This window comes from Odocoileus virginianus, chromosome 15 (assembly GCF_023699985.2).
Source record: "Odocoileus virginianus isolate 20LAN1187 ecotype Illinois chromosome 15, Ovbor_1.2, whole genome shotgun sequence".
NCBI lineage: Eukaryota > Metazoa > Chordata > Mammalia > Artiodactyla > Cervidae > Odocoileus > Odocoileus virginianus.
This window is the reverse complement of record NC_069688.1, coordinates 45,283,187-45,300,517: the sequence shown is the minus strand read 5'-3', so window position 1 is coordinate 45,300,517 and position 17,331 is coordinate 45,283,187. Positions and strand designations below refer to the sequence as shown.

Genomic DNA, 17,331 nt, shown 5'->3' with positions numbered 1-17,331 from the left:
CTGTTCTAAAGACACTAATTGATATTGTGTGAGGAAGTGTAAGTATCTGTCATGAAAACCATTTCAACGGCCAACTTGTTTTCTTCTTTAGTTTGCTTAACTTGGCACAGCGTTAACTTCCCTCTTAGAAAACCTCCTATTTTGATTTATGAATGTTTTCAAATTTTTAAGATTCTCCAAACCGTTGTTTCACCTGTAAGTAGAGAGATAGCTTGTTTGGCTAACTGCCTTGTATGACTCTGTGCCAGGCAATGAATAATGCCACGTTCAATATTCTAAATTTGTGTTCCAAATTCTGAATTTCCAATGAGCTGCATGGAACTCTACTGATAACTGACTGATTTTCCCTGGAAGGATTGTCTTATTTTAAACTTCAAATTTAGTTGCCTTACTTTATGCAAGGCAATTTTGAATGGGTTTTAAAGTGAGGATGAAGACTATTCATACCTTTCTAAACCTACAAGGGAGAAGAAGAGAGCTAGTGAAGGCAGGCATCTTATCTAAGAGGACTGAAGGTCTTAACAGGAGCGCACATTGAAGGCTCTTTCTTTGGCAATGGTACTCACCCAACTTTAATAGACACCTCGGATACAAAGTATTACCCAAGTTGCTAGAATTCACCCCAAATGATTTCTCCATGTTTAAAAATACAAGCATATTTATGTGCATGGAACCAGAGCTGAGAAAACAATAATCAATCATTGAGTGACCAGATATTTCTTTAGCTCGCAAGTAGACTGATTGGGAATTTCAAAGTTTGGACGAACTTAAAAATATTATTTACCCATTGTGTCTTCCTCTGCACATTTTTCTAGGCCATAAGGACCAGGATAATGTGAGAAAGCTTTTCTTAGAACTTTTTCCAGCATCAGGGGAAGAAAGCATTGCCAATCGTCACCTCTCAAAGAATGTCTGTGAGTAGTCCAAACCAATTTTGTGAACTTGAGCATCATTATGTTCCTTTCTTTTTTGTTTCCAGGATGCAAGTCAGCCAAGGCTGTCACTAACTGGACCTGAGCTTGCATAGATTATCCAGCTCATTTAGGTAGTGTAGGTGGTTTGAGTATAAGTGCTTAGATGATTCACACAGCTGTCTAGACTGACCTGGGTTGACCAGATTGGCATACACTCCCCCAGGTCTCATTAGCTTTGTAAACCTATCAAGACAATAAAAACAACAAAGACTCTTTATTTCCCTAATTGAGTTTTAAAAAAGATTCACTATCACTAGTCCTTGGTTTTGTATACTACCTATTTTGACTTCAAGGTATAAGATTTATATTGGATTTAGGCAATGCTGCTATGGGAGAAATGATCATGCTAATGTCTTTCTTGAAAAAAGAAAGGTCCAGTCTTTTTGTGGCTAGAACTGTAACTGAACAGACAGGATTCTTCTGTTGTCTGTAATAATATCATACTGGCAGCTGATATTGGTACATTATTGGAGGAACAATACAAAATCGACAATAAAATTTTTAATAACTACTGGACTAGGAGAAAAGCACAACATGGGGCAGCCAGGATATCAGTCAAATTCTGCCCATTGGGATTAGGAGTGTGTTAGTGTTGGCATACATCTTGAGTGAAGAGCCCCCTTGAGAAGCTTTTGTATCCTCAGCTAATTAAGCAGATGTGCTTGGTATTGCTTCCTGTAGTGAAGACAGGAAAAAGGTGTAAAAGCCAGCAAATAAGGTCAGGGGACCACTTCACATTTTGATCTGAAATTGAATGTGGAGAATGTGTTCAAGACTGATGGAGACTCTGACATGAACCTGCAGGATAGGGGTTAAAGTTGTCAACTTTCCTGCTTGTTACTTTTTATTTTGAGAACCATCTTCTATAAAGCGCATGCTCCTGAAATATAAGAATGAGTTACCAAAAATAAAGGAACAGCTGTATTAATATCGCCTTTGCCCACTGCCACCCAAGAATGCTCATTGAGGGGGACTATATGGTTTGTCCCAGAAGTGTAGGAATTATATGGTTTGCCCCAGAAGTGTAGGGACGTGCGTTACTTCTGGCAGTACGGTGGTGACTCTAGTGGCAGGGGCAGGCGTAGGGGGCCTGTTTCTCCAGTCTGGGGATGGAGGGTGGTATCGCAAAGGCCAGAGGCTCAAAGAGCATCAGAGGCTCATCTGAGAAATGGAGTCAACGGTTGGGCAGGCAGATCTCTGAGAGTCCATCTAGAATGTTGGTGAATAAGTCAGAGAGCATCAACAAATATTCACCTGTGTGACACACGTCGTGGACCAAAAAAATATAGGGACTTCAGTAATTATGGGTAAAAGAAGCTGCTTCTCATCCAGTTTTCTGGCACTGCATGTGTTCAGTAGATTTGCCTGGTACCAAATAAAACAGTGGCTGTGCCCTGACGACTAAGATGGAAATCCTCCTCAGCCCAGAGGTTGGAGGCTTGGAGCAGATACAGTTTATTTCAGAGAAAGATAAGAGAGACACTGTTAAACTCTGATGTCTTACGTTCATACATGTTTTGGACGTGAGAATTACAAAGCACCCAGTTCAGTGAATGGCTAATGACAGGCAATCACTATTCCTTCAGCATATGTCTGTTGAGTACCTTCCCTGTGCCAGACCCCATGGTAGATGTCAGCCACAGTGAGGTGTGATAATAAGATGCAGGCCCTGTGTTAGTGGAGGTTACCTAAAGGGAGAGAGACTGATTTTTAGTTTCAAGAAGGGAGCCAGCCTCAGGACACACCTGATTCATCAATGATGAGGTCAAAGCCAAGGAAATTGTAGGGAGGGGCAGCCAGAGGCCTGATGACCTTGTGACACTGTCAAAGTTTGGATGAAATTCCCTGAATCTCCAGCTACAGGAGGAAAGAGATCTTCCTAGACACACCACACACACACACACACACACACACACACACACAAGCACAATCACTTATCTTTTCTTTATTTAAGCCAGTTATGAGTTCTGACACTTGTAACCAGATGGATTCTATACCAAGGAAAAAAAAAATAAAAGAAGAGGATGCCAGATGTGTATATCAGATTTTAGGATGGTTGCTGTTGCTGCTTAGTCACTTCAGTCGTGTCTGACTCTGTGCGACCCTATGGATTGTAGCCTGTCAGGCTCCTCTGTCCATGGAATTCTCCAGGCAATAGTACTGGAGTGGGCTGCCATGCCTTCCTCCAGGGGATCTTTCCAACCCAGGGTTCGAACCTGGGTCTCCTGCATTGCAGGCAGATTCTTTACCATCTGAGCCACTAGGGATGGTAAATAGAAAAAATAAATAAATTAGTAACAGGAAATGAAAGCATGTTACCATAGCTTAACCTGAAAGGGAAGTGGCAAAAAAAAAAAAAAGAGTCTCAGTGCCTTTCACATAGTTGCAAACAGTGGTTTCATTAATAGAGTTAAATTTACCAATATTGGAAATCTGCTGCTATAGTAAACAGGATACCTTTTTTCACTCAGTTTTATTGAGAAGTAATTAACAAATACATTGCTCTATAAGTTTAATGTGTACAGTGTGATGATTTAATTTACATATTTTGTGAAATGATCATCACAATAGGGTCAGATAATATCCATCTGGCTCAGATGGTAAAGAATCTGCCTGCAACGCAGGAAACCAAAGTTCATTCCCTGGGTCAGGAAGATGCCCTGGAGAAGGGAATGGTAATCTACTCCAGTATTCTTGCCTAGAGAATGGCATGGACAGAGGAGCCTGGCCGGCTAAAGTGCATGTGGTCTCAAAGAGTTGGATAGGACTGTGCAATTAGCACTATCACTCTCATATAGATACAGTATTAAAAAAAAGAAAGAAAGAAGAGAAAGGAAAAATATTTTTCTCCTTGTGATGAAAACTCTTAAGAATTTGCTCTCTTAACAACTTTCCTATATACTACACAGCAGCATTAAATATCATCATGTTGTACATTAATTCCTTAGTATTTATTTATCTTACAACTGGAAGTTGCACTTTTGGACCACCTTCCTTCAGTGCCCCCTCCCCTCACCCCTTCTGGTAACCACATGGCTGATCTCTTTTTCTATAAAGTGTTTTTTTTTTTTTTTAAAGAGTCCATGTATAAGATCATGCAGTACTTGTCTTTCTCCGTCTGATTTATCTCACTAAGCATACTGCCTTCAAGGTTCATCCATGTTGTGACAAATGGGAGGGTTTAAGAGGACATTTTTAAGGAAGATGAGATGATTGCTATAGGAAATTCTCAGTCTTTAAGCATTCATAGGAAAGAGAAAGGAGCAACCACAGCCCAGAAGGAAACAACAAAGAACAGTGTGTAAAAATTCCATTATAATATAGAGCAAAGCTCTAAGAGGCCGAGGTTTGTGAAAACTGCTAAGAGTCATCAAAAGGAGTTTCTAAAAGTTATAGAATAAACTCTCCTAACCGACCTCTGCCTAATGGCGTGTCAGATTAACGGACACTCTCCATCCTGTTTTTAAAACATCCCTGATAAAGACTGCAAGCCGCTGAAGGCTCATGGTTCCGAGGCTCTTTCTAGGATGACTGTGAGTACCAGGCAAAACCTGCCACTGGAGTTGTGTCTATCCCAAGCTTGACTGTGTTTCTCTTCATTATGCCAGTTGTATACACTGTGGTAGTTGAGCATTGTGCAAACTCATGAAATGACTGGGAAAAGTTTTTTTTTTAATTAATACAAAATTAAATGTTTTATAGATACTATAAAGATGAGTAGCTAAAAATAATGATTAAAATTACAGTATAACAGATTGAGGAAAATGTGAAATTTGAAAGATTACTGCATTCAGATGCTTTTACCAGTTCTCTAAATTTTTATTGCACTTTAAGGAAACAAAAGTGAAGATTGTAGACTATGTTTTAGAGGTACATATATGCATAAAAGTAGTGCAGAAATCCAAACAGGGAAGTCACACTCAAAGAATAAGCCTTTACCTCGCAATGAAGAAATGGTGAAACAACGTACAGTAGAGTTTTAAGTGTAAAACACACACATGGAATCCATCAACTACTACAGCTGAGTCACATTAGTTAAAGGGGTTTCTACACTATATTCAGAGTAAAAGCATTGAGAAGGAGCAAGTCTTCTCCATAGGACAGTTTGTGTTACGATAACTGATGAAGGGGACAGAGCAGCACTATTTTTGTTCTATCTCTCTGTCAAGAACAGTGAGCAGTCTTTGCACCAAAAAATAATAGAGCAATCCTAGTGAAGAGGAGGTTAAACAAACAATGCAATGCAAAACATATGCCAAGATGTTTTAACAGTTCAACTCTTTTGGCTTTAATGAATTCATCCTAAGCATTGTAAAAGGAGTTCTTGTTGAATACTAAAGGATAGGGAAAAATAGAAGAATTGGTATAGCGCTTTTTCCAAGTTTCCAAAAGGGAAGAATTCAGATTCATGTATTAAAGGTCAGTATGTTTGATTCAGTGCCTAGGGAAACAGTGGAATAGGTTATTAAATGTATTATTTATGATAATTTAGAAACAGAATCAATGATCACTTAGAAATCACACCAAAGCAACCTCACATCCTTCCTCTTATTGTTGTGATTTTCTAATATGATTATGAAACATAGGAAATGTTCAGGGAAACTCTAGCATATCTCTTCTGATATTCTGGTGGACAAAGTGAGGAAATATGATAGTATGGCTTGAGGAGCTGACACTGATGGAAGGGCTATATTCAGAGCAGAGGATCCGGAGGAAGAATTTCAGCACGAGGAGAGGTCTGCCATGGCTCAACTGGGTTTTCCTCTTTGGCTTGTGCTAAATCGACTTGATTATCAAAGTGAAGTGAAGTGAAGTGAAAAAGTCGCTCAGTCCCGTCTGACTCTTTGCGATCCCATGGACTATACAATCCATGGAATTCTCCAGGCCAGAATACTGGAGTGGGTAGCGTTTCCCTTCTCCAGGGGATCTTCCCAACCCAGGGCTTGAACCCAGCTCTCCTGCATCGCAGGCAGATTCTTTACCAGCTGAGCCACAAGGGAAGCCCAAGAATAATGAGTGGGTAACCTATCCCTTCTCCAGCGGATCTTCCAGACCCAAGAATCAAACCGGGGTCTCCTGCTTGTAGGTGGATTCTTAACCAACTGAGCTATGAGGGAAACCCATATTATCAAAGAGTGCTGATCAAATTTTCAGGTGACAAGAGACTAGAAGAGCTTTAGTACAAAGGATGATAAAATCAGGATCAAAGGGAAAACCACCAAATAGAATAATAGGCTGAAGTTATTAGACTGAAATCTAACAAGATTGGATTTAATTGGATATAACTCATGCTTTTATGGAGAGCTGGATTTGAAACTAATTTATTCAGGTTGGTTCAACAGGAAGTCTTATAGCAGACATGGAAGCACCATTAAGGGATTTTATTGTTGATGGCATACAATTGGCAATATCTATCTTATAATATGTTGAGGTTAAAAATTATTAGCCTTTAGATATCATCTCTGGAGGAGGTGCAGGTATGTGTGAAATACTGTGGTCTCAATCTTCATTCCAGTCAGTTCCTGGGCATCCTGCTCAGACTAGAGAAGAGCTGTTGAAGAAATCTGGCCCACTGTGTGCATATTCAGAATAAGCAGAGAGAGCATCAGCTCATGATTCTGAGAAATCTTTCCTGCAGAGAGGATTGTTGAGGGAAGTAAAACAAGAGGAAACACACTGAAACTAGGCAGCATACAGGGGCTCATGGGTGGGATTAAAGTGCTAGAACTAGGAGTGCTGCCACTCAGTCATGTCTGACTCTCATGACCCCATGGCCTATAGCCCACCAGACTCCTCTGTCCATGCGATTTTCCAGGCAAGAACACTGGAGTGGTTGCCACTTTCTGGGCCAGGTGGATCTTCTCAACCCAGGGATTGAACCCATGTCACTTGCGTCTCCTGCGTTGGCAGGCAGATTCTTTACTACTAGCACCACCCGGGAAGCCCCCTAGAAACTGTGATCATGGCTGAAATAACAGAGTGAGTCTTAGATACCTCCTTCATTGATCAACTCAGTAGAGGTGAGAAAAGAGAGTTAGGGGTTGACCAGACACTACGTGATGAGAGTAAATAGAGGGAAGTACTGTGTTTGGATCTTTCCTTGGACAACAGCTGTTCTTTTATTTGGCTGAGCCTAAACTTAGAATTTCCAGTGATGAACAGCAGTATTCACATATCTCTTCTGGCAGCATTAATCTGATTTCCATTTGGGAATTTTCTCTCACACACTAGACTTCAGGCTACCTTCCCACCTCTAACCAGTGTGAGCACATGACCCAAGCCAAACCACTGGACTCTGTCTAAACTTTGAGTTTTAAGCAAGGTGAGATGAAAAAATAAATAATGGTATAGTCAAATCACTTTCTTTTTTTCATTTTTGGTCCCTAAAGAGGTCTAACTGAAGTCCTTACTTTTCTGAACCTAATTTCCCTGACTTCCTGTTGATTGTGTAACCTTCTGAAAGGAAGTTATTTTCTGCTGGGAGAAAGGAAATTTGGTGCAAAATAGTGGCATAACATTGTCAGAAATGTACTTGGGTAGTTGTTCGTATACTGAAGCAGACCTCAAGCTGCTTTCTGAAGAACATTTGACTTTTCCTATGAGTTTCCTGAGAGCTCACCTCAGGGCTGCCGATCTCTACCAAATCTTGTTAACACATTTGTCTAATACTATCCATTGTGTTGAGTGCCCCATGGATGATTTTTTTTTCTAGAAAGCAGTGATGTTTGTGAATGACTTATGTTTTCTTATAAATTAAATCAGATCCAAGGCTCTCTCTTATAATAAGGTCATGCACACTCATGTAGTTGGAAAAGGCTTCCTTAAGTGGGGGAGAAAAGTCTGGAGTGACTGGTAGTTATTATTCAAACTCTGGTACAGGCAGATGGGAGTGCGTCAGGCATGGGAATTTCCCATACGGACTGACTGCTTTCTAGAGCATAGTGAGGCCATTAGTTCTTATTACAAGGCCAGCCAAGAGGTAGCATTGCCTTTAGGAATCTAAATTCCATCTTGGGATAAAGTTTCTTGGCCTATGCTTGAAGTGATGTATCTGGACCATAGTACTTCAGTTGGTTGTGGAGTCACCTCTACGGACATGCACTTTAACATTCTGCCCTTTCTGTTTTTAATTCTAAGGAAACATGAGAAAAAAAATCCATCAACTTCTTACTGCATATGCAGCATGAATATTGCGGAGTGTTCTTTGAGCATTTTCTGTGTTTTAGATCTCCTGATGATCTCTGGGAACACAATGAGAATAAGGACAGAAGCACTCGCTGAGCTCATGGAACCCATCCTAGAAGACAGACAATCATTAATCAAATAACCACAAAAAAATAAATATTTGATAAGAAATTAATTAGTAGGAACAAAGACATGCTCAGTACTTCACAAGGGGCTCTTAGTCCAGGGAGGGGTGGAGGCCAGGAAGGGCTTTTCTGGAACTTGTAGGATGATTTGTGAGTTAGAGGGTGAATGGGAGTTAAGTGGGTATAGGGACCTATAGTTACTGATTTGCTGGAACGTGGGTATCATTATTATTTCTTTACATTTCCTTAACTCCCATATGCAATCTCGACTGGATAGGTTGTGTTCTTTACCTGGGAAAATCGGTCAGAGGCAGCAAAAGGCTACCATTGTAACTTTGAAAAATGGAAGAGTTTACCTCTGTTTTAGTAGGAACAATCACTTCCTAGTTTGAATTTAAATCTTTTTTTAAATTGATCTGTCTTGTAAATTTTGGTTGCTATGACAATAAATTGATTCACTTTAAAGGCTATTAACAACAGCTTGGCTATTCTGTTTTCTTTGTTGAGAATATTAGCATAGGTAAAATGTCAGCAATAATGAACATTTCAGGGACAGGAGAAAAATGTTACAGGAATTTGGCAAGATGTGGTATACCTTCTGATTCATTAAACATTATAGAATTTAATTTCTGGTGAATGAGAGATATTAATTCACTTCATATGAAAAACCAGAAGAGGAGGTTTAGGAATGATAACCTTTCTTAGGTTTTCATGTAATTTCTTTCATTATTTCAAATCAATATTTATTGAGCTTCTACTATGAGCCAAGAACTGTGGTAGGTACTAGAAACAGAAGATGAATAAGGCAATCCCCATCTAATGGTGAAGCCATAAATCTGAATTTTCACAAGCATAGTGGAGAAACATCAAATCCAGAAAAAAATGTGTTAAACCTATGAAGTCAGGCGTGTTTCTCCACTCTTAGGCAGCATATCCTAAAAAATGGCACAAGAACATTTGAGAAAATAACATTATTTTTGGTGTGTATTTCTACTTTTAACAACAGTGGATGTGAGGTAAACATATTACTCAAACACATCACTTGATGGAGAAAACACCATCCCCTTGGACCCTCTGTCCAAAGCTGAGAGGGTCCATGAATTACATACCCAGAGAAGAAGTGATATCAATGAATTAGCAACCAACACAGTTTTCTACCTGAGTTAAAAACTAGTCTGACTCTGGAGCCAGAATGCCTGAATGTGAATTCCAGCTCTACCAGATAATGGTTGTGTAACATGGGGCAAGTGTAAAATGAGAGTAATAATAGTTATCCATCACATGGGGTTGTTAGGATTAAATAAGTTAATGTTTATAAAATTTTTACAATAATGTCTAACACATAGTAAATGACACGTGTGCATTTGGGCGAAATCAACAACTACATATGGCAGAAATTCATACTTTATTTTAGGAGGAACCAAGGGCAGAAATACACAGGCCACACTCAAAGCTCACTTTAGACCTCACCTTCATCCTTCTTCTACATTAGAATTCCTTTAGAATTTTGAATAAGAGTATTCACTGGTTTCCAACTTCAGTCCTTCTGCATTTCACTGCCCAGGAAACTTACTAATAAGCCATTGGATATATGAAAAGCAAATAGTATGAAAGAAAAAGATCAATAAGAAGCATGGGCAGCTTAGAAATTGGAAAAGAGATCCTAGATAATTGAAAGGCAATGGCAGACAATGAGTCCTGAAGTCAATGCCTTTCCCCCTTTAGGAAGAGCAGGGAGAGCGATTTGAAGACAGTGACTCAATATGTCACTTTGGGAAGCACGTGGCCTCTGCAGTGTTGCAGATCAGAGATCTCACATTGGACCTGCCAATGGCTAGCTATCTGAATGTGAACATCCTCATCTATGAAACAGGTATACAACTAGGCATACTAGTATGCCTATTATAGGCATATGTGTGCATATATTTAATGTTATGTATTATATACATTTAAATCTCATACTATTGTTTTCTATTCAATACCCAAACTAACTGCTCTCATGTGTGTATTAGTCACTCAGTCGTATCTGACTCTGCAACTTCATGGGCTATAGCCTGCCAGGCTCCTCTGTCCATGGAATTCTCCAGGCAATGTCAGGTTCTTATAATGGCATTGGCACAAGGTAAATGTTTAAGAAATTGTAGTTGTCACTTTTCTTATTATTAGTTTCTTACTACGAGCTTGTAACCTAGCTAGATATATAGACTAATTGAGAGTTTTTAAATGGTAACGTGTTGGAAATTTGTTTCAGTTTTAAGGTTAGAGGACTAAATAATGCAATGTAATGAATAGTTTATCTAAGAAAAAAAATAAAAAAAGCCTTGAAATAACATAAGTAATCATAGTCATGTTTCAACTTGTTAAACTAGACGGCCTAAAATGTTAGATCTAAAAATGAAAAGAAACCTGATATGTGCAACTGCAAAAATAAGCAAGTAGATCCTTTCCTTACTAAAACTAAAAATTTACATGTAAACAATCACCAACAATGTAGGAGAGGCTGGAAGAAAGCTGTGAACCTGCGCTGTCACGCTTATTTTACTGACTAGGGCATGCCACTCCTTGGTCAATATAGAGGTTGGACTAAACCAGTGGCCAAGCAAACAATTTCATAAAGTGACTTATTTTCAATAATGAGTTTTTGTTCTTAGCAGACTGAGAGCTGATCAAATGAAGCATCTCCTGAGAGTGATCATGGTTTATTTGTACTCTGCGGGAAGGCAAAGTTGCAGAGAAGCACCTAATAATTTCTACAGCTGCTAGACAGCTTCGAGAGCATTTACTTTATGTCTCTGTGTGAATGTGTGTACACAGGCATATATGTGCATATATTTAATGTTACATAAATCCCATATTATTGTTTTCTATTTAGTACCCAAACTAACTGCTATCATGTAGTGTGTTAGTCATGTGTCTGACTCTGCAACCTCATGGGCTGTATAGCCTGCCAGGCTCCTTGGTCCATGGAATTCTCCAGGTGAGAATACTGGAGAGGGTTGCCATTTCCTCCTCTAGGGCATCTTCCTGGTCCAGGGATTGAACCCTGGTCTCCCGCGTTGCAGGCAGATTCTTTTACCAAGGAGCCACCAGGTAGGCTGGTTTTGCCTGTATCCACGCTGTTAGTCTCTAGCCCGTTATCTTATTTCAGTAGATTCTAAAGAATGTGCCCCTGTAAAACATGTAACAAAACAAATGTTTTGAAGAATGTTGTTTTTGAGGCTTTATGTTTTCACAGGTTTCACAGGTAGGCTTAGAATGCTCTGTACTCCAATAATCCCTCTCCCCCAGCCCAGTCTTGATTTCTTTTATAATTTGTATAGCAAGATTATTTTTTTGCTTTTTAAAAAATATTTACTTATTTGGGAGCACTGGGTCTTAGTTGTGGCATGTGGGATTTTTTTTCAGTTGTGGAATGCAAACTCCTAGTGGTAGCATGTAGCCTTTAGTTGCCTGACCAGGGATTGAACTCAGGCTCCCTGCATTGGGAGGTCAGAATCTTAACCATTGGACCACCAGGGAAGTCCCATGCATAGAAAGATTTTTCTTAATCTATAGTCTGGCCTAGAACACAACGTCACAAATTATGCATTAGTGGAAGCCCAATTAATAAAGCTTTACCAGATAAATCCCTGTATTGTTTTTTTCTACTATTCTCCGGTTTATTCATCTTATTTTTGGTAAGGATTAACCCCTTCATTGAAGAAAGAAATGGCAACCCACTCCAGTATCCTTGCCTAGAGAATCCCAGGGACAGAGGAGCCTGGTGGGCTGCCATCTGTGGGGTCGCACAGAGTTGGACAGGACTGAAGCGACTTAGCAGCAGCAGCAGCAGCAACCCCATCATTACAACAGAAAATTACTTAACAAATGACCTTCCCAAATGACAGAAATACCAGCATATGCAAAAAAAATATGACTGTAAACAGTGGCGGCTTACAATGTTCTTAACTTTATTGAGAGCATCATTGCATTCCTTGGCATGAGCAAAAGTAGTACTTTAAATCTTTCAAATGTAATAATAAGAGGCTGCAGTGCTTTAGGAAATTGAAATCTGGAAGCCGTAGGATGGGTCAAGAGACCAGTTCCTCCTCTAAAGATCCTGGGTAGGACAAAAAATCCCTGCATTGTGCTGGAGGTCTAAGGAGACACCACCAGCAAGGGTCTCCTGCTGAACTTCCACGTCACTTTCTGAATGCTTAAAAAAAAAAAAATTACACTCTTAGGTAATTCTACAGCAGTGAATTGGCAAGTTGGAAAGAGTCCTGAATAGCCTTGAATTTAAGGCTGAAAGGAAGAAAAAAAAAAGATATTTTATCAGGGCTTGTAAACTTACTTGGTTTTTCCTCAGAGACCAGATCATCACAAAATACCCATTTTGACTTTGAATATGTGTTTCACACAGCCTCCAAGAGGCCATTCAATTCTGATCTATTTATATGCGGGCAGAAGTGTGTGTGTGTGTGAGTGTGTGTGTTGTCTTTTGCAAGTGCAGAAGTTGAATGTTTTACCTTTTTTGGGGTCATTGCAAAATAACTTAAAAACAGTTACACAGAAGTGCCGTAAATTTATTAGCTTGCCTTCCCAAAATGATTCTTTTTTTTTTTTTTTTTTTCAGAATAAGAAAGCTTGGGGGAAAATTAGCTTTGGGTTGATATACTCCCTTCCCCCAACTTTGGTATTGCTTTTTTGTTTGTGTTTTTGAGGTTGAGGGTTATCTATGACTCATTGGCAAGCTTCAGTTCAATCAATTTAGAGGGAACTTTTAGGGCTGAGTTATTTTTAAATGCCTGAAAATGAGGGAGCTGTAAATGGAAATCTAATCACAGCTTAACCTGTAGTCATGCAAACAGTCAACTATGAAATCAAATGAGTTTCCAACCCTCTTAACCCATTAGTGGTTACTGACTAGCTGTGTGGCCCAAACTTGGTTTTTCAAAAAGCAGGAAAAGGAAAAGGCACATATCTGCCTGGGATGCAGTGGATAGGAAGGGAGGGGTGCTGTGGATGCAAAGAAGGAAATCTCTAGGATACAATAATTTCCTCATAGACACAAGCATGTGCGCTTACATAAGCACAGATCTTTCTCTGTCACACATTGTTCCTGGTTGTTTATGAAGCCTCTTCCTGGCAAATAAATATCAAGCAAAGGATGGTATTGTCCTTGTTAAACTGCATCTGATTTTGAAAACTTGATATTACAGAGGCTCAGCGCCTCCCATCCTCATGATTGAAAATTGCTGAAATACACAATCTCAGGATTTCTTTGGAGCTTTGTGTCCATTTGAAAACCACGTAACCTTGACTGGTTCGCTTCCAGCCACCTCCCATCACCTTTCCTTTCTCTGCAGTTTTCCATCTACTCTCCACTTCTATTTTCTTTCCTTGGCCTTTGACTCTACTTTTTCCTGCCACATTTAAGGATTGCCTGCTTTTTTTTTTCACATGCTCAGCTCAACTTTTATTTTGTTATTATCTATCCTAAGAGCCACATCCCAAAATAGCAAAAGAACTATCCTGAATTTGGGGGGGAAATCCAATTGTCTAAACACTCAAGTATGCAAATTAGTGTAGAGTATGCACGTTGCTATGCTCTCCTCCAGGAAATCTTCCCAATCCAAGCCACCATGGCTCAGACAGTAAAGAAACCGCTTGCAATATGGAAGACCTGGGTTCGATCCTTGGACTGGGAAGATCCCCTGGTGGAGGGCATGGCAACCCACTCTAGCATTCTGGAGAATCCCATGGACAGTGGAGCCTGGTGAACTACAGACCATGGGCTCACAAAAAGTCAGATACAACTGAGCAGCCAAGCACAGCACAGCACACATGCATGTAAGAAAGGACATGTATGTGTGTGTAAATGTATCTGTATATGACATCTTTAAAGACCAGTACATGTAGTTAATTGATATGTGTTAACTTTCTTAGTTTCAGTGTTATATTTAGTCTGCTTCAGAGAGAGTAGGCATGCCTACATAATGGCAAGCACATTAAGTATGAAAAATAGCAGTTTGGGGTTGTTGAATTAATATTCTCAACTCTGTTAAATTACCAAGTTTCCTTTCTTATCTCCTGAATTGCCACCTCAACTAATCTGAACCAAGACCAATGTAAAAAACCTTCTCAATCAGGAAAGTCCAGTTTGGCATTCAATGAAAGCCATGCTTGACTATTTCATCTCTCACTAGAAAAAGGCAAGCTTGTTAAATGCCGCTTTAGTGCCAAGTGGTAATTACCCCCAAATGATTTCCTGGGGTTGGACCAAGCCTTTTTCATGAACATTTACCTCCAATGTCAGAGTATGACTGAGAGGAAAAACAGTCTTTCTTTTTCTTATGCACACATTCATAAAGATGAAAAATAAAAGCCAGAGTAAACATTTTTTGTTTCTTTTCTTTTGTTAAATGGAAAACCTTGAGTAATGCATCCTTCCCAGTGTGTTCTGAAAAAGGTGACTGGGAACATGGCCCTCAGTGGAACTTACACAAGTGGCACATATTTAGTCCATGAAGTAGCCTGTTTTTAAGCTTTTACATTTGTATCCAAAGGCCTACCAATGGCAGGAAAGAAAGAATAGTGTCCTGGTTTTAGAAAAGTTGAAATTGAATGGACAAAATAAAGCCTCTCTTTCTTTTTCACAGTGATCATTGTTCCTTTACCTAAGACCCTCTGTGCTGCTGTGCATTCATCCACGAAGAATATGCTGCCACCTCCACACCACCAAAGACGTGAACACCAGAACAGAAGGAAATTGCCTACCATAGCATATATGGCTCTCATTTCATACATCCTTGAGTAACGCTTACGGGCTTACGTGGTCCTCTTTTGAGACATGTTATCACAATATTTAATGGGTTGGTGATTGATTCATCCTCCAAACTGTATTCCAAAGGATCTCAAAGTCCTTTCAAATATTGTGAACATACAACAAAGTATTTTGTCCTAAGTTTTTAACATTTGTGAGAGTTATAAGCTGCTTTGTCATTAATATCCATCAAATGGAGGACACTTGGCTGAAAATGAAGAAAAGATTTATTAAATTTAGTTTCAGTTCCATTCATAGGACTGAAATATATGCAGGAATATGAAAAAGACTAATGTCCTCATGTTAAAGAAATCGATTTCCAGGGTGCCAAGCAGAAAAGTGTAATTGAAATTGACCCATTAAATGATTGCATTATTTGTGTACCAAATCTAATATATTTCACAAAACTATAGAGCTGTTTCAGTAACTACCTGCCAAACTGTATATATTGTTCCTAATTAAGTTTTATAAATGTACTTATAGAAATGTGAGGTAGCAGAATTATCCAAGTAATATGTCTCTACATTTATGAAACCTGTTCCAGAGAATTAAGACAAGGTAGTGCATTTCTAATCTCATGACTACTTCAGGACTAGTGAAAGCTATAATAAACAAGGTGACGAAATGAATATTTAAGGGAAGCGTCTCAGTTAAATTTCTAAAACATACTTGGAAGTACACCTGCTTCTTTTTTAACTTCTAGCATTGCCCCTGGTAAATCACACTGTAGTAAACACTTGACCTCTTATGTATTTAAAGCTTATTTTCTGAGTACCTACTATGTGCCGGGTACATGCATTTTCAAATCTGTAATTTTCCTTAATCCTAGCAACAACTCAGCGAAGCAGCCATTATTCTTGTTTGGCTGGTGAGAGATGATGAGCAACTCAATTAAGGTATGAAATATTTAATTTTATGGCTGCTTTTAATCTTTTATCCCCCCTTCATTATTAGACTGTGTGTTTGTGAAGGGCAGGAATAATGCCCTATTCATCTTTTTGTACTGAAAGAATAAAAGAAAAATCTGTTGTTTTCCATATGACTTAAAGATCCTTTCCCCCTTCAGTTTTGTTTATGTTCAATTTTCATTGAAAACAAATAAAAGGCTCTAAGATACTGTGCATTTTTTCCAATTTACCAAATTGAAGTATATTTTTAAAAAGAGGATTTGAGACTGAAGTTTCAATAAGTTTATTTGGATTTAACATGGGTATACTAATTCAATGACAAAGATGACATTTTTTCATTTAACTACTACATTTAATAAAATCAAGAAGAAATCATTTAGGCCAGTGAAGAACAGATAAAGTATACAGAGTAGCAGGAAAGATGGTGCTTGCTGTTGAGAAGCTGAGGTCAGAGGAAGAAGCTGAGGTCAGAGGAAGAAGCTGTGGATTTGGGAATGAGTATTCTTTGAAGGCAGAAGAGTGACCCAAGGTGCAGGGGGACTCCCAGCCATGCTAGGGGTTCCCTGTTGCTTATTGCAGGCTCTTTGGAACTGTGCCATGATGAAGCATCAGTGGAATGCTGAATGTCATCCTTTGTAACAGTTAATGTCAGTAATGGTATCCATCTAATGAGGAGTGAATCTGGGACATTTGCTTTTCAGCATATGTGTTGCAGACCCAACTGAGAGGTTCAACATCACCTACAGATATTTCTGGAAGTCCTGCATACAAACTGATGTCCAAATATTCCTAAATATTACTCTGGCTTGAAATTTGGTTTTCCTTAGAGTGTATCATCTTCCTAAAGCCAACCCATGTATAGCAATGTGCTGTGATTCTATTATATGATACTCTTTCCCAAGACCAATCTATTAGTTTGGTTTAAAAGCCTCATCCACATCTTCCTCCTTTGCTTGGTACTATCCTACCCTTCTAGTGACTCTGCTTAGAGTTCTTTATTTTCCCTTATAGGTGGCACTCTTGAGTTCATCCTATTCCGAAATAGGGCTTGGCAGTGGTTCCAGTTATCACATTCATTAAAATGTTTGCTTTAAACCCCAGGAGATTATTTTCTTCCTCCAAATCTAATTTTTCTCATAAAGATGCTGCACGTGTGCTTAATCGTGTCTGACTCTTTGCGACCCTATGGATTGTAGCCCGTCCGGCTCCATGAGATTTTCTAGGCAAGACTCTTGAGTGGATTGCCATTTCCTCCTCCAGGGAATCTTCCCGACCCAGAGATCCAACCTGCATCTCCTGTGTCTCCTGCATTTGCAGGCGGATTATTTACTGCT

At 39.2% G+C, this 17,331-nt stretch overlaps 1 long non-coding RNA gene across 1 annotated transcript; it reads left to right on the top strand.

The window, feature by feature from the left end:
- Positions 1-327: 327 nt before the first annotated feature.
- On the top strand, positions 328-16,067 carry LOC139038398 (uncharacterized). The gene is made up of 4 exons (XR_011491362.1): positions 328-558; positions 816-914; positions 10,010-10,157; positions 14,926-16,067. It is a non-coding gene; the product is annotated as an uncharacterized lncRNA (long non-coding RNA).
- Positions 16,068-17,331: the final 1,264 nt, after the last annotated feature.